This window comes from Myxine glutinosa, chromosome 4 (genome assembly GCF_964187855.1).
Source record: "Myxine glutinosa chromosome 4, kmMyxGlut1.1, whole genome shotgun sequence".
Lineage (NCBI taxonomy): Eukaryota > Metazoa > Chordata > Myxini > Myxiniformes > Myxinidae > Myxine > Myxine glutinosa.
This window is the reverse complement of record NC_136264.1, coordinates 49,735,529-49,758,554: the sequence shown is the minus strand read 5'-3', so window position 1 is coordinate 49,758,554 and position 23,026 is coordinate 49,735,529. Positions and strand designations below refer to the sequence as shown.

The 23,026-nt window shown below is 43.6% G+C and overlaps 2 long non-coding RNA genes across 2 annotated transcripts in view; both read left to right on the top strand.

The window, feature by feature from the left end:
* LOC144891704 (uncharacterized) overlaps positions 1 to 23,026 on the top strand; it is a 1,032,708-nt gene that overhangs the window by 362,101 nt on the left and 647,581 nt on the right. The gene's annotated exons all lie outside the window — the stretch shown is intronic.
* LOC137425840 (uncharacterized) lies at positions 10,928 to 14,166 on the top strand. The gene is made up of 2 exons (XR_013622960.1): positions 10,928 to 11,040; positions 13,361 to 14,166. It is a non-coding gene; the product is annotated as an uncharacterized LOC137425840 (long non-coding RNA).

Below are 23,026 nucleotides of genomic sequence, written 5' to 3'. Positions count from 1 at the left end.
CCCCCTCCCTCTCCCACTCCTCCTCCCTCCTCTTCTCCCCTCCCCCCTCCCCCTCATTCCCCTCCCCTCCCTTCCCCATACCCCTCCCTATCTCCCCTACCCCTTCCCCTTCCCCCTTCCCCCTCCCTTTACCCTCCCACCTCCCTTCCCCCTCCCCTTCCTCCTTCCCCCTCCCCTCCCCTCACCCTCCCTTTCCCCCCTTCCCCCTCTCCTCCCCCTCCCCCCCGTTCCCCTCCCCCTCCCCTTCCCTTCCCCCTCCCCCCCCGCCCAGCAATGCCGGGTACTTATGCTAGTATGTATATATATATATTGTTACGGTTCTCTCGCCGGCCTTCTCCCCTTGTCAAGGGGGGATTAATCCCCTTGTCTTTACTGGCCTGGCGCGAATCGAGACTTATTACGTCCTTTCCGGGCGAGCGCGAAATAGGGTTCCGGGACCAAATTCTCGCTCGTACCTAAGTACTGGCGCCGCCACGGAAGCAAGGAAGCAAGCCTCGCACGAACCACTTGTGATGTTGGTACGCCAAGCGGTTTGCGTACACGTGATCCGCACAGTCTTAACTAGTGGAACCCGATTGGAGCGATGTTATTCCTGCTACGCTTAATCAATGATGCAACCACAAAGACGATCAAATTCAGAAGAAAGGCAGAACAGATTGATTTAATTATTATTACACGTATATACAGTTCAGGATGAAGAGACACAGAGCAATCCTTATACAGTCTTAACAAGCGTTACGCCTAGGTCCCCCGTCGGTGAAGTGATGTGAGTTGACAAAGTGGAAGACGCAGAAAACATGCTATGATATGATATTTCGCTCACAAGGTTCAGACATACATGGCGGGCGGCCATCTTGGATTTTGACGTGGCGACCCAATTTTCAATAGCGTTCGTCCTTGTGCTAGATACACCCAAACACCAGATTAGAAGTTGGTACTTTGCTTATTTTTCAAGATATTACGCTCACAACTTTCAGACATATATATGGTGGCGGCCATCTTGGATTTTGACGTGGCAACCCAATTTACAATAGCATTCTTCCTTATGCCGAGATACACCCACACACCAAATTAGAAGTTGGTACTTCGCTTATTTTTCAAGATATTTCGCTCACAAGGTTCAGACATATATATGGTGGCGGCCATCTTGGATTTTGACGTGGCGCCCCAATTTTCAATAGCGTTCTTCCTTATGCCGAGATACACCCACACACCAAATTAGAAGTTGGTACTTCACTTATTTTTCAAGATATTCATCTCACAAGGTTCAGACATACATGGCGGCGGCCATCTTGGATTTTGACGTGGCGACCCAATTTTAAACATCGTTCTTCCTTGTTGCTAGATACACCCACACACCAGATTAGCAGTTGGTACTTCGCTATTTTTTCGAGATATTTCGCTCACAAGTTTTAGACATATATATGGTGGCGGCCATATTGGATTTTGACGTGGCGACCCAATTTTCAATAACTTTCTTCCTTATGCCGAGATACACCCACACACCAAATTAGAAGTTGGTACTTCACTTATTTTTCAAGATATTCATCTCACAAGGTTAAGACATACATGGCATCAGATATACATGGCGACGGCCATCTTGGATTTTGACGTTGGTTGCACCCACACACCAAATTCGAATGCGGTCCTTCGCTTACGCACGCACACATGCCCGCACGCACGCACGCAAACACGCACGCCCGCACGCACACACGCACGCACGGGAAAGCCATAGTCCCCCTTTCGCTACGCTGTGCGACGGGGGACAATTATCCCAAAGACAACGGGCCCATCTCACACACTCACATGGGGTATTGCAGATGGGCAGGTGTCCCCAGCGCGTCCAAGGATGGTTCTCGTCCAGCTCTCCACGGTCCCCGGCACGTCTGCGAAGATGGAGGTAGGCGAAGGCAGGGCCACATAGTGTGTCTCTCGAGCAAAGTCGATATGTCGGGGCGAACGGTAGAGGACTTTTACGGCAAAGGGCGGGGCGGCTTTTACGGCAAAGGGCGGTTACTCAGCCTCGTTCGCTCACTTGGCTGAAATGCGCAAGTTCGTTATAAACGCGCCTGGCTGCGCCTGCGTATATCTAGCGACCAACTCGTCTTCCTCAATGCCTTGGTGTTGGTTAGCGTGCGCATTCTCATGCGATAGTCAAGTTCATCAAGCGGTACCATGCGAGTTCTCTCATCAAGTTCCCTTATCGCAAGCTCTGTGATGCAAGTCCTCTCTTCCCTCTGCAATTCCTCTCTTCCCTCTGCAAGTCCTTCCCTCTGCAAGTCCTCCCGAGGGCTTTTGCGCAGCGGGTTATATAGGCCCGCCCCGCGAACCTTCTGGAACTCACCAGACTCTTCTCACCACGCCCTCTGACGCCACCACCTCTGAGCTCTGATTGGCGGCTCATGCTTACCGTCATCGCCTCTGCCGCTCCGACCTCGTTGCCGCCCCCACCTTCTTAGGCCTACCTCGTGTTAACTCGACTAGTGAGCAAGCAAAGGGTAGCAAAATGGATTCCGCCTATAGAGGTAGAATGGTTTGCAGAAGTAGGACCGATTCTCCTGTCTTTACACAACGCAGAATTAACACTGGAAAGGGCCTATTGTTACACATACTAAGAAATAACTATACTACAAACGAGGCTACATGTTGCTCGTGTGACTAACTATGGGGGGCAACCTTTAACCTTTATTGGGCTCACTGTACAAACCTCAAAACCATAGCAATATATATATATATATATATATATATATATATATATATATATATATATATATATATATATATATATATATATATATATATGAGATATTCTGCTGTTGGCCCTATCTCCCAATGGTGAAGAATCACTTATAAAATTATACTAGCCGGATCCGGATCAAGAACTTCACCAAAATTGAATCGATTCTTCCTTGTCACACACACAACCTGTCCAACAAGTTTCGTCAAAATCCATATATAACTTTTTGAGATATCCAGCTATATGTTGGTTTTAGCCCTATCACTCAATGGTGAAGAATCAGTTAAAAAATTAAATAATTGTCACATCCGAATCCATATTCAGATATTTACCAAAATCGAATCGATTAGTCCTTGTCACACACAAAACCGGTCCACCAAGTTTCGCCCAAATCCATCCATAACTTTTTGAGATATCCTGCTTTGTGTCGTTTTTGGCCTTATCACAGGATCAGGATCGGAACTGCAACGTCATTGTTGACTGGCCCTCCCCTTCCCTCCCCCTTCCCCCTCCCCCCTCCATCCTCGCCTCCCCCTCCCTTCCCCCTCCACCCTACCCCCTCCCCTGCTCCCCTCCCCCTCCCTTTCCCCCCTCCCCATCCCTTTCCCCCCCTCCCTTTCCCCCTCCCCCTCCATTTTCCCCTCCCCCTTCCCCTCCCCCCTACCCCTTCCCCTCCCCCTCCCCCTCCCCCTCCCCCACTCCCCCTCCCCTTCCCCTCCCCCCTCCCACGCTCCCCCTCCCCCTCCCATACCTCCCCCTCCCCCTCCCCCTCCCCCCCTCTCCTCCCCTCCCCGTCCCCCCCTCTTCTCCCCGTCCCCCCCTCTTCTCCCCTCCCCCCCTCTTCTCCCCTCCCCCCCCTCTCCTCCCCTCCCCCCCGTTCCCCTCCCCGCCCCTTCCCCCTCCCCTCCCCCGCCCGGCAATGACGGGTACTTCTGCTAGTTAATCAATAAATAAAAATACCCTTTACAGCCAAATCACTTGGTCATTGTCATGTCCAAATATCAACTTCCGAGCTCAAAAGGTGCGTGAGATATTGCCCAGATGAGAAAGAAAATAAATAAATAATTAATAATGAAAATTAAATAAATAATAATCATAAAAAATAAATAAATAATCAATTCGCTAATAGAACACATAAACCACCACCATTTCATCCGAATCTGTAACTAAATTTAAAAAAACAAAATAGTCATTAATCAAATAATTAAATAATTAATCGATTAATTGATGAATTGATTAATCAATAAATCAAAAATAGCCTTTGCAGCCAATTCACTTGGTCATTGGCATGTCCAATATCAGCTTCCTAACTCAAAAGGTGCCTGAGATAATGGTGAGAAGAGAAAGGAAATGTATAAGTACTTAATTAATCGCTAATAATTAAATAACCCGTCAAATAATTGATGAATAAAAAAACAAAAAACACACTCTTTGATAAAGTACTTGCTCACTATTGTGCCGAAATTTCAGCTTCCTAGCTCGAAGGATGGCTGAGATATCGCCCAGACAAACAAGAAAGCAAGAAAGAAAACAACCAGAGTGAAAACTGAATACTCCCTTTCAGCGTGCGTCATTGCCGAGCCCCCTTCTGTGCCCGGCAATGACGTTATGCAGCACCTGGAGATGGCACAGGAAAGGAGAGGTGTACAATAATTAGGAGAGCTGCACACAATATTGCATGAAATGGTGATGTGAGGAACTGCTAACCCTCCATTAGTGCAGTGGGGTATCGAAAACCCCTTTTGCATGTTATGAACCATGTCCAAAGCCCCGCTGCACAAACGGGGGGTTCGAATTTGCTCAGGATGCCTCGTGTCAACTCAAGTAAACCCGAGGATTGCATGGGGCAAGTACATTACGTGGAAACGTGCAATCAGGTGTTCTGCGCATCTATCGTGCAAAAACGGCCCATGGAATGAATGTAAGAACAATCCTTCAACAATTACATTATAAACTAGAACGCCACTCAGTAGAGCGCATACTCCCGCCGTGGGTCAAGTTGGAATAGCAGGCGTACGATTTCGCAAAAGTTTGAGGGAGAAGTTCAGTGACAACACAAGATAAGGCAACACAAGACAGACACTTTTTAAATATATAGAATATATAGAAGATAATATTTAAAAAAAACAAGTCAATTTCACTTACATTTTCGGATTCATCGTTCAATTCTATATAAGTGAGTGTATTTTGAGGCATGTGTGACTTCAAATAAAAATTATAAGCCAGGCAAAACGTTCGTCTCATTCTTTAGGGATACAACATGTAAAACTGGCCCAAACGTGAAAACAAAACTCGCTCATTTTAAGTCGTTCAAGCTAATGCGACCACTCATTCTTCTGGGAAGAATCCCCTGCACATGCTGGTCACACTTATAAGTCACCTAACTCTTTATAAGTTCATCAAATACTGACACCGCGATTGACATTCGCTGAGGTAAATATTGATATCACTTCTGAGGTAAAAAAAACAAAAACAGTTTTAAAGCATTATACATATCAAACTATACATTTTATGAAACGGGGAAACCTAATACACACTTTGGTGGTTTTAAAATGACAGAATATGTCTTTCTTAGAAGAAAAAAATGAACATTGAAGACGATGCTGCTAAAAAATACACCGCTCTAACGCATAACCATGAGTTTAAACTACATTTACAACAAATATGAAAACTATTTTCATATCACAATGTAAAAATATCGAATATATAGAAGATAATGTAAAAAAAAAAAAAAAGCCCTATCTTCCAATGGTAAAAAATCCTTCAAAAAATTCCTGGATCCGGAATAATATCCTGAGCTTCACCAAAAACTAATCAATTCTTCCTTATCCCAAGGGCAATCATCCCACCAACTTTCATCCAAATCCGTTCAGAACCTTTCCAGATATCATGTTCACACCCACACACATACACACACACACACACACACACACACACACACACACACACACACACACACACACACACACACACAAACACACACACGAATGGACACGATCGAATGCATTACTCCCTGGAGGGAGTAATTACTAGTGAGATACCCATGCTACGCACGGTTGGGAGGCCGGAAGCAAAGAGGCAATGCAGATACGGCGAATGCTAAAGCATGAAACCAATAAATTCCACATTCCTGCAGCACCCTCAGTCGCACGTCAGACATGGACAGCAAGTTCGTGAAGGACTTCCATGAAAAACGTACTCATTCGCAAACAAATGGGTACCTTCATGTATAGAAACATCGATCGTGGGTCCGTGGCGAATCTGCATATGGCGATCTGTGAAGTTCACGTTTAGAAGGTAGAAACCATCATGGCATGTCGTCATTTACTTGAACTCCATATCTCTTTTTTAATTCCAAACAACATAACTCCAATCACAAATTAATCACAAAATAAACTTTTAACAACATTGTTAATGTCTCCTTCATTGTAAAAACTACCAAGTCAACAGTTAAAAGGATGTTGAGCCAATCGGTGTTACAGCCTTGGCAAGATCGATGGAGACAGCGATCTGTTAGTGTATACACCGCCCAAATAGCTATGTAGAATTCTCTCATGTAGAGATTAATCTCACGCCGTTTGAACTTTGGCCGAGGTCATTATTTACTTTTAACGATGTTTATATACGAATCAAAAAGAAGATAATTGGTTTTGGGTCATCCTTTCCGCATATCTCGTGGGATTGTGAGTTGGAGAGACGACCGTGATGGCGCGGAGGAGGTTGGCATTCTCTCAAGCAGGGATTCAACCCATGTCCTTATGAAAGGTCTTGTCCGAGGCCACTGAGTCCGATTGGTACAGCTGTGCAGCAGAGCCATGCAGCGATCGGTGCAGCCGTTTGTGCGTCACCCGGGAAAATAACGTTATGCGGGAGTCCAAACCTGAAAATGCTGGAGGCCAAAGCTGAAATTGGAAAAATAATATACCCTATTTTACTCCAGGAGATCCCAGGATTACCCACCCAAAATATCGTTGCGATCGGTTCAGCCGTTTTTGCAGTACATTCGAATGGACGTACAGACAGACGGACATTTGGTGAATTATAGAAAGATTCATGTTCAGTTATTTATGATGCAGAATGTATAAATGGAAAAGCAAAGTAAAATACGCAGATGAGGGTGAACAGCAAGTCAAGATGTACTTTATGTATGGTGTCACTTGTAGAGCTACATTTACTTTGGCATAATCTCTCAAGTTGGAGTTCATTCGCCTGCAGGTGCAGATCAATTTGTGTAAATAACCTTGGGGTTTTATGACAAGCCATGTCTTCTGACAGTTTCCTCCTCTGGGCTGTTTGCATTAGCCTGTAGTAGGGCTTCATTTTCCTTTGACAGCTCCTAAACATTATTCTTAAACTAGAACGCCACTCAGTAGAGCGCATACTCCCACCGTGGGTTTAGTTGGAATAATACGTTTTGTTTAACATCCCCTATCCCCAAAACAATAAATGAAAAAGAAAGTAAGCCCTAACTGTCAGAGAATTTATTTTGATATATCTCGGAAATAAATAGAAAAACATCATTTAAGAATAAGAATAAAAGCTTTAATGCAGTAAAACAGAAAAAATATTTCCCAAAAAAATTTCCAAAAATAATTCCTGGATCCGGATATCCTGAGCTTCACCAAAAACTAATCAATTCTTCCTTATCCCAAGGGCAATCATCCCACCAACTTTCATCCAAAACCGTTCAGAACATTTCCAGATATCTTGTTCACAAACACACGAACATAAGAACACACACACACACACACACACACACACACACACACACACACACACACACACACGGACACGATCGAATGCGTTACTCCCTGGTGGGAGTAATAAACCTGAACATCGCAGAGCCAGAACCAGAATTATTTATTTGGTTTGGGAAGGCCATGCGAGGGTTCTTCTTCTTCAGCCTCTCACAACCCTGGGTGAATATGCGATCTTTTAAAAAAAAAGTTGGAATTTTGCCAAATCTGTTTTATTCGTTTGTTAATATACCTCAGCCATTGACAAATCTGGAACCAAGTCTTTATAAGTTCATCAAATACTGACACCGCGAATGACATTCGCTGAGCTAAATGTTGATATCTCTTCTGAGGTAAAAAAAAAAAAAAAAAAAAAAAAAAAAAAACAGTTTTAAAGCATTATACGTATCAAACGATACATTTTATGAAACGGGGAGATTGAATACACACTTTGGTGGTTTTAAAATGACAGAATATGTCTTTATTAGAAAAAATAACCTTGAAGACGACGCTGCTAACAAAATACACCGCTCTAACGCATAACCACGAGTTTAAACTACATTTACAACAAATATGAAAACTATTTTCATATCACAATGTTAAATCTATATATATAAAACACAGTTTGTGTGTGTGTGTGTGTGTGTGTGTGTGTGTGTGTGTGTGTGTGTGTGTAATGTTACCGATAGACTCCTAAACGGAGAGGCTTACGTGCTTGATATTTGGCATAGACATGGCCATTGAGCCTGGGACGAACATGGCCGAACTCAAAATATTTGACGATCCATATTTTTTATTCATATTTACCTCAGCGCATTTCAGCACACGGAATCAACGGAATCAGAGCAGGTGGGCGCTGATTCGCTCAGAGCGATCACGTGATGACGCTATGACGCTATGAACGCTATGACGCTATGAAAAAAAAAATCGCTATGACACTATGAAACGCTATGACGCTATGACCGCTATGACGCCATGAAAAAAAAAATCGCTATGACGCAATGAACGCTATGACGCTATGATGCTATGATGCTATGAATGATATGACGCAATGAATGCTATGACGCTATGAATGATATGACGCTATGAACGATATGACGCTATGAATGCTATGAACGCTATGACGCTATGACGCTATGAAAAAAAAAATCGCTATGACGCTATGAAACGCTATGACGCTATGACGCTATGAATGATATGACGCTATGAACGCTATGACGCTATGAACGCTATGACGCTATGACGCTATGAAAAAAAAAATCGCTATGACGCTATGACGCTATGAACGCTATGACGCTATGAAAAAACAAAATCGCTCGCTTTGCCAAGGGGCTCGCTCCCCCCCCCCCCCCCCCGTTCCCCTCCCCTCCCCCCTCCCCTCCCCCACCCGGCAATGCCGGGTACTTCTGCTAGTATAGAATATATAGAAGATAATGTTTAAAAAAATGAGCCCTATCTTCCAATGGTAAAAAAATCCTTCAAAAAATTCCTAGATCCGGAATAATATCCTGAGCTTCACCAAAAACTAATCAATTCTTCCTTATCCAAAGGGCAATCATCCCACCAACTTTCATCCAAATCCGTTCAGAACTTTTCCAGATATCTTGTTCACAAACACACGAACACACACACACACACACACACACACACACACACACGGACACGAGTGAATGCATTACTCACTGGTGGGAGTAACTAGATCGGCACTCAGTAGAGAGCATACCTCCGCCAGGTGAACAGTTTACGTTTTGTATCCCAGAGTAGACCAGAAAATCACAATACAAAATCACATTTAATGAAAATCATCCGTCCACAACTTTTTGAGATATCGTGCTATATTTATAAGTGTAATATTGTTATGTTTGTGGGGTAGTGATATGTAGATTCAGGTAGATTTGTGTAGGTATCATGCTCCGGATGTCGGGTAAGAGCCATCACCATGTAATAAGTTCTGTTTAGCCGAATGTCGGAGTGAGGGGTATCCACAGAGTTCTATAAATAAACAAAAGTGCGCACCTATCACGTGACCCTGTGCCGTTTAGAAGAGTGAGCCGCCATTACCAAAGAGGGCAAATCAGCGCTGTTTACGTCAGCCGGCCGCGACATTCAAAACACCGAAACGGTGCAGTTTTGTTGATGTTTTACCGCATGTGACGTACCAAAGCTGGAAGAATATTGCTGCCAAAATGCCACTTTCTGTGCCATTTGGCGTTGCTACAACAGAAGAAAAGTGGGGATAAATATTTCTGACCACAAGTGAGTATTTCGAATATTTTTTAGTGAAAATTGACTTCGTTTCATGACTTTTCAGCACATAGTCGGTAGCGCAATGTAATTCAAATGCACATCATGATGCATCAGCTGAGGCCTATTTCAGTCACGTCAGTTCGACACTCGGCAGGTAGTTTGACTGTTTGATGACATAAATAAACCTTTCACAATCTTTTTGTCAAAGTTATTTCCCCGAAAAGTGACAGACTTTACTCTGAGCAAGTTTAAAATCATAAATTTCTAGTTAGCAAGAACATGAAGAACGGCAATGATTATGAATATGATTGAATGCATGAATGAATGAATGCCTGAATGAATGCATGAATGAATGCATGAATGAATGCATGAATGAATGCCTGTCATGACACAACTGAATTCATGTTAGTTTAGCTAGGACCTTAACTAAACTTACTTTCATGTCCCCAACTTCAGTCCATGCGTGCAAGAAATCTAATTTATCTATCATAGCACGCCTGGAGGTAGATTGGTGGAGATTACAAAATATTATAGGCCTAGCCCTAGACCAAATATAAGGCTATTATTACATGATTAAGCCCTTACACTCTCGCACTTGTGCCAAATGTACCACGGACGCAAGGCCTACAGTGGAAGGAGAGGGAGGGGATCGTGTAGGCATAATTGTGAGGTTTGGGTGAAGTTTTTCAACAGAATGAAAATCTAATGGGAAAAAATAAACTGGGATAGGGCCTAGGCCCTATTGCTATGCCTAGCCCATAGCGAGGCCTGATGATACTAGTACTAGTAAGTAGTGATAGTACTACTACCATGACATATCATATGTTTTTAGGGCAAAGATTGATACGTAGGCCTTAGAGCAGAGACTACACGACCGACAGCTTATTAAGCAAAATGTCTAAACTTTTATGCCTTCAGTTGTGACTAGACTACTAAAACTCGATAGACCTAGGCCTACTAGGCATGAAGTGAAGTTTAATTGAAGGAGATTAAGCCTTAGGCCTAGATCAGATATTGTATTTACAAATAGTCTATGTCTAAAATGATGTAATAAATATTTATGTATTAGGCCTCACTATTTTTTTTTGTTACTAATTTTGTTAAATATTTACAATTTTATTGTTTGCTGCCGAAAAGTAACGGTGAGGACACGCACTCTTTGTATTCCTAATGGTAAATATCATTTGTCGTTTTATTTTCAGATTCCCCCTTGAATATCCAATCCTATTGCAGAAGTGGAAGACCAACATTAGTCGAAGTAGCTTCACACCAACTGTCAACCACAGAGTCTGCAGTGAGCACTTCTTGAAGGATGATTATGTACGAGGTAGGTTTAGTATTGTTGTTGGGAATATCCTAATCTCTCTATTCCTTCATTAACCCCATACGGTACTAATTTACAAATTAATGTACATATTTTGGTCGGCCTACAAAAAGAAAGCTCCGATTGTTTTGTTTTCGTGATCCTCAAATTTCACCTAAGCTGTAATTGAACCACCCTCCTTAATTAGGGGAATGCACCAAATTATTATTAATGTTCATCACTTGGCAATCAGGTATCTATTGTTGCATAGTCTGTTAGTGTTATTGCTTTTGCTGCTGTTGCTTGGGGCAACAATTTATTTTTCTTTAAATGATGGTTATGTAGTTGAAAATATTGTAAAACATGATTGCAAAAAGGAGCAATATGACATTTTTTTTTCAGAATCTTTTTTTTTTTTTTTTACTACAAATCAATGGAAAATTACATCAAATCAACAATCTACAAAAAAGTGAAAAAGACAACCACAATACATGCACCAGGGACTTAAGTAGGACCAACGCTTGAGAAAGGCAAATCCCTTGAAGAAGTACATGAAAAAATTGCAAAACAACAATAAACAAACAAACAAACAAGAAAAGGCCTAAATGTTACGTCCCAGATACATGCATGAAAGGACGCAGACAAAAAACACATGTGCACACACACACACACACACACACACACACCACAGCCACACCCTGAAATCACACACACACACACACACACACACACACCCCCCTCCATCTGCACCCCTCATCACACACTGGAGAAATCCTGAAAGAAAAATTAACAGGACATACAGTCACATGAGAAAAGTAAGTACACCCCATGTAAAGTTTTGACTTTTTCAACATATTTCAACATACAGCTATTTGATCTTCATTTCAACAATATTGATAGATAAAGGTGATATAATGTAACAAATATCATGAAACATTTACATTTTGTAGTCCATTGTATAATTTAAATAAACATAAATGCAAATTTCGCATGTGGAAAAAGTAAGTACACCCTTGGCTCTAATAGGTGGTATTGCCCACTTTGGCAGAAACAACCTCAAGTAGGCGTTTCTTATAACTGTCGACCAGTCTCTGACATCGACTGGGAGAAATTTTTGCCCACTCCTCCATGCAGAATTCTTTCAGCTGTGCGATGTTTGAGGGGTTTCTTGCATGCACAGCTCGTTTCAAATCCCCCCACAACATCTCGATGGGATTTAGATCCGGGCTTTGACATGGCCATTCCAGAACCCTCCATTTCTTTCTTTTCAGCCATTCCTTGGTGGATTTACTGGTATGTTTAGGGTCATTGTCATGTTGCAAGGTCCACCTTCGGTTGAGCTTCAACTTTCCGACAGATGGCCTCACCTTATCCTCAAGCACCCTCTGGTACAATGAAGAATTCATCGTGGATTCTATGATGGTGAGCTGCCCAGGCCCTGATGCAGCAAAGCTGCCCCAAACCATAATATTTCCACCACCATGCTTTACAGTTGGTATCAGGTTTTTGTGGTCAAATGTTGTCTTTGGTTTTCGCCAAACATGTCTTCTGGTACTGTGGCCAAATAGCTCTACCTTTGACTCATCTGTCCAGAGCACATTGTTCCAGAAGTGCTGGTCTTTGCCGAGGTGTTCATTGGCAAACTTTAGTCTTGCCCTGATGTTCTTTCTGGACAGCAAAGGTTTCCTCCTGACACACCTCCCATGTAGATCAAATTTGTGCAGCCTCTTTCTAATGGTAGACTCGTGGACTTTGACATCAACAGTGGCAAGAGCTACCTGTAGGTCCCATGATGACATTCTGGGGTTCTTCGAGACTTCTTTCAGCATCTAGCGGTCTGTGCTCGGGCTGAACTTGCTGGTCTGAGGTTTAAATAAGACAGGTTCCTCCAAGATCCTCTCTAACGATGTTCTAATCATTTGCACCTGAGCTGGTGCACCTGATTCTAATTTTAGGTATTTGAAGTAGTGATAAATGTAGGGGTGTACTTACTTTTTCCACATGCGAAATTTGCATTTATGTTCATTAAAATTATACAATGGACTACAAAATGTAAATGTTTCATGATATTTGTTGTATTATATCACTTTTATCTATCAATATTGTTGAAATGAAGATCAAATAGCTGTATGTTGAAATATGTTGAAAAAGTCAAAACTTTACATGGGGTGTACTTACTTTTTCACATGACTGTAGTTTATTTTGATAACAGCTGTCAAATCACTTTAAGACAGTATTATAAAACAAACACACAAAATAAGCACTAAAATCAAGCCATATATAGATACATTAAATTACAGAACTGATAATTTGTCATATTTCGTTTTTTCTGTCCAGGTATTCATCCCAGGGATGACACGGAAGCCAGCAAACATCAACTGAACAAAAATGCTGTACCAACTGTGTACCCATCTTACCCAGTGCTCAAACAAAAGGAGATGCCCAAATGGAGAAAGCCACCTAAAAAGAGGCCTCTGTCCACACCATCTACAACTCAAGCCTCACTACCAAAGGAGACAAAACCAGACATGCCACTTCCTGACCATAGCTATTGTACATCTCCAGATGCAGTGGCATAGGTCATAGGTTTTCTAGTGTTACTGATGTGCTGTCCAGTACGTCCATGCTGCCTTTTCGGTTTACAATTTAAAAAAAAGTTTATTTATCTTTCACTTTTAGGAAAGCATCGTGTATTACTGAAGGTGGACCCATGAGGACATCCTCCAATCTGTTGAAGTCAGTTCAGTTCGAAGTCCTGAATACCGTGCATGGTTCTGTCTTCTCAGATCTGAATGAACACTGCCTTGACCAATACTTGATGGAAGAAGATGATCATGTCACTCAGCTTATAAAGAAAATCAGCTCCTTATTCATTAGGACTATTCTTCATCATCATGGCAGACTGTACACAGAACGTTGTGTTAATGAAAAAAAGCCATCAAGGAGACACCAACTGACAAAAAATATTTTGTTTTTAGGACAATAAATGATATCACTGTTGTGATGCTCTCCTGGGTACGGTACATCTTGAAGTTCCTGAAAATTGTGTGTATCAGCAGAATGTGGCTGTGGATTTTACTTGATGCCGATTGCCTATGACGGATGTATTGCTACAATAAATGGAACTGAGGAACATTTGGAAATATGCATGAACTTGAATCATGTGAATTGAATAGGCCTACACTCATGACACTGAATCCCTCAGGCTACACTAAAGTCTAAAGTTAAAGCATGACGGCAATCTCACGATGGACTTTTCACACTAACTCAAGTTCACAATTGAGGGATCATTATGCTGTACTTTGTTGGATGTTGGATTTGAACCAGCCCTTGAACTACTTTTGTTTCCATTTTAGAATGATTGTTATAGTGTTACCCTGGATTGTTTTTTTTTTTTTTTTTTTTTTTTTTGTATACTGAATCGAGGCTCGTGAAAGAGCTCACATTTATTTCACAAACAAATCAACCAGACAAACAAAATATACAAAAAGAGGAAGCACACAACCACAACATTTGAGAGCAGGGAGAAGTGTGGGAGGGAGAGGGCTTGGGGGCAGGAGGCGTGGGAAGGGGGGGGGGGGTGGGGATAGGTATAAAACACAAGGGGACCGAAATTAGCGGGGGTAGAAAAGATCAAGGTTTTGGATGGGGGAGGATAAGAGATGGTGGTAAACAGCTGTTTTAAAGACGGATGTTCTTTCTACGGCAGCGTTGCGATTTTTTGAGCAAAATCGTGAACACCCGGGAGAGGATTTTGCTTGACTGTGACCGATTCACAGCGGTTTATTACGGTTTATTACGGACTGCTACGGCTTCGTTGCGGATATACACGGCGGAGATACGGTGCCTCTACGTTTGCTTGCGTTTCCTTACGGTTCCCGGCCCAGAATATAAAAACGGGGGCCCCCCCGCTCTCCCCTCATTCTGCTGCTGACTTCCAAGGGGGCAAGACCTATCCAGGAGAGCCATGGATGGAGCACCCGCTGCCCAGAGTCCAAGGAGAGGGAGAATCCTTGCGGATGGTTAAGATGGCCTTACGGAGTCTTACAGTGGTGTTACGGCAGTTGCGGAAGTGTTGAGGAGGCGCTGAGGAAGCGTTGCGGTTTAGATTTCCGTAGCACTGCCGTAATTGTCTTACGAGAGTTTTGGTCTGGACCAAAACTCTCGTAAGAAATTACGACCCCTCCCGGATGCTTAAGGATCCATACGAATGCTCCAGGAAGCATTGAGGATGTCCCAGGTGCCACAAGGAATGCTCCCGGTTGTGCACGATTTTTTCGCCGCAACGCCGCCGTAAACGTCGTAACGACCCCGTAAGGCCGGTGTGAGGGGGGTTTAAGATAAAGCTAGGTACGGTTTCGTTCACGAGTGACAGTTTTACATATTGTTTACATTCAAACTCGTACGGCAATGCATGTACATCCGGGTTATGCGAGCAATTTTTGCCCTCTTTGGTAATGGCGGACGTGCCCTCATGTGCACACATGATCGATCGTAACATTAGCGGTATAGGAACTGCGCACTCTTGTTTATTTATAGAACTCTGTGGGTGTATCTTCGTCCCCGTCACGAGGGGGCGGGGCATGTTAACTAGCTGAGAAGACAAGGATAAACAAGTCAGGAGACGACGATGGTTCACGAGCGAGCGGTATTCAATGAGAAAGGACGGACTATAGCTAACCGTAACAGGCCCGGACAGGCCATACACGGAAATGTCAAAAGGAAGGTTACTGACCTTGAAATGAGATAGAAAATAATGTATAATCAGTTTGAGGTTAGTTAGCTACACAATACTGAAAATTCGGTGAAAAATGAAATGAAAAAAAAAAAGAAAAAAAAAAGAAAAATGAAATCGAGCTCCGTGGGGCTGGACACATGACATTGGCCCAACCAACTATCGAAACCCCTGTCAGATTTCACCAAACCCCTCGGAGAAGATGTAGCTTGAAATCGATTACCCCCTATCAAGACATCTTTTTCGGGCGTGGCTCAGCCCACAATGGGCGCAATACTCCCACTCTACGCAGGACACAACTAGATCATGATATCAACCTCCCACCCAAGTTTAATCAAGATCGGATGATATCATCGGGTAGTTATGCTGCGGACAGACAGACACACACACACACACATGACGAATATAGTGGTCACTTGATAACTCGTGAAGCAAAACGTCAGGAGACCACGATGGTTCACGAGCGAGCGGTATTCAATGACAAAGGACGGACTGTAACCGAAACAGGCCCTGACAGGCCAGGTCCGGAAATGTCAAAACGAAGGTTACTGACCTTGAAATGAGATAGAAAATAATGTATAATCAGTTATGAGGTTAGTTAGCTACACAATATCGAAAATTCAGTAAAAAATGAAATGGGGAGGGGGGGGGGGAAATCGAGCTCCGTGGGGCTAGACACATGACATTGGCCTAACCAAATACCGAAACCCCTGTCAAATTCCACCAACTCCCTTTGAGAAGATGTAGCTTCAACTCGGTTACCCCCTAAAAAGACATCTTTTTCGGGCGTGGCTCCGCCCACAATGGGCGCGATCCGCCTACTCTCGGCAGAACACAACTCGATCATGATATCAACCTCCCACCCAAATTTCATCAAGATCGGATGATATCATCGGGTAGTTATGCTGCGGACAGAAACACAGACACACAGACACACACACACACACACACACACACACACACACACACACACACACACACACACGTAACACGACGAATATATTGGTCACTTGATAACTCGTGAACCAATTATCCCTTGTATGTCTTGTTAATCACCCTATGTGATTTATCCTTTGTCTCTTGGCACCGCACCATAGACACTAGTGAGAAATGCCTATTTGTAGCACAAATTAAGAACCATAAAACCAACCGGAAGCCAGTTATGAGCACAGCCATTTGGGACGCACCAGCTACACCACAATGAAAGACAGGCAGGCCGAAGACACACCCCGAGAAGCCGTGATTAGCCAGGGCGGTGCAAGAAACGACTCGCTATTGGGTGGGAGTCGACCAACTGGAAGGCCAGGGTAAGAAGGGACTCGTGATTGGCCAGGGTGGAGCAAGAAGCTACCCACTGATTGGTGGAAGGTAGGCCGCAGAGGAGGCAAACTGGCAAAGCACCGATTGGCAAGGACCACCGATGACGTCAGAGGCGAGCAAGAAACGGCGCGCTGGAGAAGCGCTGGCGCTGATAACGTGACGACACGCCGTTAAAATAACTCGAGGACCGACATTTTCTCTCTTGCTTTCTGACCCTCTTCTTGCCCTCCGATCTTGCCCTTTTCTTGCTCTCCTCCAGTTCCCTCGTTCTTCTCCTTCGCGCGTTTGTGCTTGGACGACGGCCTCCACAGGAAGCGATCGGAGACGCCATCGGGAGACGTGTATGGTTTTTCCAAGCGGACATGCTGTGTGGATGAACGCCCGGTACTGCGCAAGTGAGGCCTGTTTCCCTCCAATACGTGCACAGCTCCGGCCGGACCTCTGGAGCATTGGATTCCTGGCGAGACGCCCCCCCCCCCCCCCTCGAGCTGATCAGAGCTAAGTGCACGATAAACCCACACATATACTGTATATATATGTATATACTATATATATACATATATATATATATATATATATATATATATATATATATATATATATATATACATACATACACACACACACACACACACACATATGTGAAGAAGCGGCTCTTCGTTTGCAAAAGAAGTCCACAAACAGTTTGAAAATGTCGCAGCTTTATTAAAAACCAACTTAAACAGATCTGGAGGAGACAGACATCTACAGCAAGAACCAGCTTCATGCCACGTCTAGCCTTCCTGGAGCACATTGATTCGCAGTCCGTATAAATAGGGACAAGTTTATCAGAAAATCTCCGAGAGAACAAAGGAACTAGCGAGAGTCCCCCACCGTCATCCCTAGCCCCCACCGTCATCCGTCCCTTATCTGGACCAGATGTTTCTCTGGGCTCCGAGGAGACAGAAAATGTAACTCATTAAAGGGAGGGTGCATTCTTGGCTTCGATAAGGCCATAAAATATATGGGTTTGTTCAACTGAGTAATTCAAAACATGTTTATACAGATTCAAGCGTCGCTGTGATTAATACAAAATATATAGTTTTAACGATAGGTTTATGTCTGCAATCTAATCATTCTACCGGCGTTACACATCCGCGCGCATGTGAGCGTTCTCCTGCCCGCGGCTCGAGGCGCCGTCTGCGAATCAAAGAGGGTTTTTACGACCGGACTTATCTAGGTGAAAGGGCACACGTATACGAAAAACCATTTGCCCAGCACGACCGAAGCGAGCATTTCTCATTTATACTAAAGCGAAGAGAAAAGCCCTTTATTCACTTATGAAAATAGCATATAAGCAACATTAAAATCATAACATATTATTCAAGACGTCTTATACAGAATTCTTAGCAATAACGAATCTACGACTTGACATTCCTTCCTCTTGTCTCGTCGAGACAAAGTATCTTAAGAGACAACGTGCCACATCGGGCTTTATTGAAAAATAATTGTGTAATGCGGGTATCTCCCAAGGGCATATCGTGCGCCCAAAGCGCCTCGCCCGTGCATTTGGCGAACGTGTCGTGTGGTGCGTGCTTGGAGCCTGAGGGCTCAGAACATGAAAGTCCATTAACGTTTCGGATCCACAACGAAGACGTCTGGTCCAGATGAGGTTCTGCCCCGCCAGAGGGCCCACAACCTCCCCTGCGGAACTTGCTCCCCCCACCCTTTGCAGACGCAGTCCTTGCAGATCTTCGAAGTTAATCAACGGTCATGCCCATGAGGTCCCTCACGTGCTGCTGTTCTGGGGAATACAAAATGTCGTCAGTATCTTGTGTCTCAATTTCCTGATCAGGGTACAGAGCGTAAAAATCCGATTCACTTGAAGCATTTGAACTTAATACATATGAAGCAAAGAGAGAAACTTCCTTTATGTCAAAGTCTCCCTTGGGCGCCTGGTCGGCTTGCGGGTCTAGGATATCTACGTCGGGTCCCTCGACCGCCAGGCCCAGCGTCGCAATCAGATCCATAGTTGGGTTGAAAGGGGGCGTGCAGCTGTCAGCTTGTAATACATAAGCAGCGTTAGCCAGTACACGCAAGGGGTTTATAGCACAAGTATCACAGTCATCACATACACCGTTACAGGCAGCAGCCAGTTCCCACATGGGATCCACACAAGTATCACAGTCGTCACAAAATTCAATACAATTTTCTGGAGCGTTGGTCGCAACTGCCTTGTTGAAGGACCCGTTCAGGTCGACGGCCTCTGTGGTCAGAGCCATAGTCGTTGTCGGCGGCTTCTTCACTTTCCATCCTGTAAAATACTTTCTCATACAGAGGAGGACTAGAGATTTCATTAGTGCCCCCCAAATTACTACCCCGATTATCACAGCCAGTGCGGTCAATAACCACTTCACTATGGTGCCCGTCCATCCCTGGAACCAGTCAGTGAGCCAGCTAAATTTATAAGAGTTCTCGCGCGCGATCCGATCGATCGTCAGGGCGTGGCTAGTTTCCCTTAGTCTCACTATTGCGGCTGACACTCCTTCAGATGGATCGGGTATGTAAGTGCAACATTTTCCCTCTATTATTCCGCATACCCCTCCTTTCTCTGCCAGGAGCATGTCCAAAGCCACCCGATTCTGCATCACCATTGTACGCATGTGAATTACCGTGTCCAATAGTATGTCATGAGCCGTAGCGGTGTCGTTTGCCACCTTTTCTAGGGCCAAAGCCAATTTATCTATCCGGAAACTATCCATGACTGTGCCCGCTCCTGGGAAGAAGAAACCAAACACCTTTTCCCATAGACTCCCATGTAGTTTAGTGGTTCCATCTTCGTTCATGACTGACCTCTTATAACGCCTGTCCAAGGACTTTGGGTCTAGCTCATCCAGTATCTCAACGTATTCATAGTTTCATAGAACACCTTTTCTCCAATTTCCTAATCCACTTTTTTCAAGTGGATCCAATTTTATCCAATATTCAATTTTTAAATTCAATCCCATTTAATCCAGTCCAATTCAAATTAAATTCAATCCTTCTCTCAGCATCCCATTACCTGTTTCCAACATCAATAAAAATAAAATTATAAAATTAATAAAAATCAATCATCTCAAATCTCAAATCAAATCAAAAAATCAATCAAAATCATAAAAATCAATAAAATAATAAAAATAAACGAAAATTACTTCAGCTAGAGTTTCAACTAGAATTAACACAAACAAACCACCATTAACCTCCATTAACACAAACAAACCACCATTAACCTCCATTAACACAAACAAACCACCATTAACCTCCATTAACCTCCATTAACCTCCCCCTATTATTTATTTATTTTCACGAATAAACAAATACAGTGGTACCTCGGCTTACGAGTGCCCCAACGTACGAGTTTTTCGGGATACGAGCCGTCGCTCGGGCGGTTTGTTGCTTTGGGATACGAGCCGAGATCCGATGTACGAGCTCAAAAAATTTATTTTTTTGAATTTTCTGGTTGTGGCTTCCGGTTCCGGTCACGTGGTTATCTTGCCGTGAAAGCATCTCTGCTTGGATATAAAACACGCAATCGTCGAAATACATTAGCGAGGAATCTCCTTGCTCCAGCCGGTGACGTCATCGGCGGGGATCCCCGCCTCCAGAGTGGCTGGTCACGTGACCGCCAAAGCGTGTCGCGCGTGCGGGTATAATGAGCTACACCTGTGGATCACGTGACCACGGAAGCACGCCTCGCTTGAGAGGCATGGCTTTCGGTTTGCGTTTTGCTTTATAAGGCGCGATAAATGGGCTTTTGAGTGTTAGCGGTTCATGGCGTTGACGGTTCATGACGGTTCATGGCGTTGACGGTCAAAAACCCATTACATCAATTTTACCAGGCACTGTACAGTAAGTACAGTGGACACCAAATGCACGGTGGAAGGCTAGAAGTAGAAGATCGTCCAAGACAAGTGAGAATAAGCCATACTTTGGAGATGACGTCATTCGCTGGTCCGATAACCAAAGATGTGGTATAAAAAACCAGGTGAGCTAACAATGCAGCAATGAAGGAATTCGGCCAAGGCACCGGCACACAACGACCTACCTACATCGAAAGACTCAATGCCAATGGTGACAGAAGCCAAGACGGCCGGCTTAAACACCGCCGAAAGACCACGGTGTACCAACTTACGATGCAGAACATCTTGCACTTAATATGATGACAACAGGTGCCATCCTCTGACGTACCATTACAGGTACAGGTACAGTACACGTGAGCACAGAGCAAAAGTTCACTGAAACCGAGATTAAGAAAAAAGAAAAAACACCTCGTGGTCCGTGCTCGATATCCGAGTTTCAATCTTTTCAAACACATGATGCTCTCGGTCACGGTATCTCCTGCGAGCTGCTTCTCCTTCAACCACACAAACAACAACTTCTCCATATCTTCATGGATAGAGGTCCAGTTTATTTCTTTACATTCTCTTGTATTATGTACAGTATATACGAGGTCGTGCTTGTTTATACATTATTTGTTATTTATAAAGTACATTTTTGTTATTTAAAAGCACCTAACAAAAAAAATTGGTGTTTTTTTTTTGAGGCTGGAACGGATTAATAGCATTTCAATGCATTTGAATGGGAAAATTTGCTTTGACTTACGAGCGATTTGGCTTACGAGCTCCGTCACGGAACGGATTAAACTCGTAAGCCGAGGTACCACTGTAATAGAAATAACCTGGTCTACTTCCAATTTCAATTCTGGTCAGTTCTGGTGTCTGGTCACACACAATGTTTTCCTCACCCACTGTGATTCGCTCAAAATAGATTCTCACTGTTATGTCTGAAATTCGTCTCATGAAAACCCATTCAAGAGTCCGGTGTAACAGACAGCCAAACACATAGACACGCCGAAGACCCCAGGGTACCCATCAAACTAGCTTGTCCCCAGATCCACAACACAGCGAAACATGTAACTTTACTAAAACTAGAACGGGCACTCGGTAGAGCGCATACCTTCGCCGCAGCTACTTTTGTTGCCAAAATAAAAGACTACAAGATCTGTGTAGCAAAGCCACACCTACGTTGTCATGCGGGAAGATTTGTTTCAAATTAAACCATTCTATCCCGCCAAAAGTTTGATATTGTAATCACATCCATGACCTTTTCATGACCTTGACCTTTGACCCGATCGATTCCAAAATCTAATCAAATGGTTCCCGGATAATAACCTATCATCCCACCAAATTTCATGCGAATCGGTTGAATACCTTTTGAGTTATGCGAATAACATACACATACACACACACACACACACAGACATACAAATAAATACACAGCGATCAAAACATAACCTTCCGCTTTTGCGAAGGTAATAATCACTTACTCATAACTAATACTCATAATAACTCATAATTACTTATGTAATTACTCATGCCAATACTTACTTAAAATAATGTAATATCCCAATCTTCACCCCCTATGCAAATCGAAGCACCCCGGACAATCCACAACCAATATCAACCACTGTAGCCGCCTTCCCGACTCCAGGCAGCCACACGCAGCCACATACATCTCCATCCACGTCACACAAGACAACAGCCAACGAGTGTGTCCACCACACAGAAACCTTTGGCAATGCAACAACCGAACTCCCAGACAACCAACAACAAAACCCAATCCATCTCCATGGCTCATCAAGCAGTTCCAACTTAATCCAGCTTCACATACCGATTTCCCCAAAAACTCGTGAAACTTCACCCCCATTCTGGAAAAACCCTGGACTAAACCCTGACACCCTAAATAACTTCAGACCCATCTCCAACCTACCCTTTCTGTCAAAAGTTTTGGAACGTGCTGTGGCCACTCAACTCAAACATCACCACTCTGCCAATAACCTGTATGAAACATCCCAATCCGGATTCTGCTCCAGCCACAGTACTGAAACTGCTCTCCTCAAAATCACCAGCGACCTTCTCTCTCCTCTGACG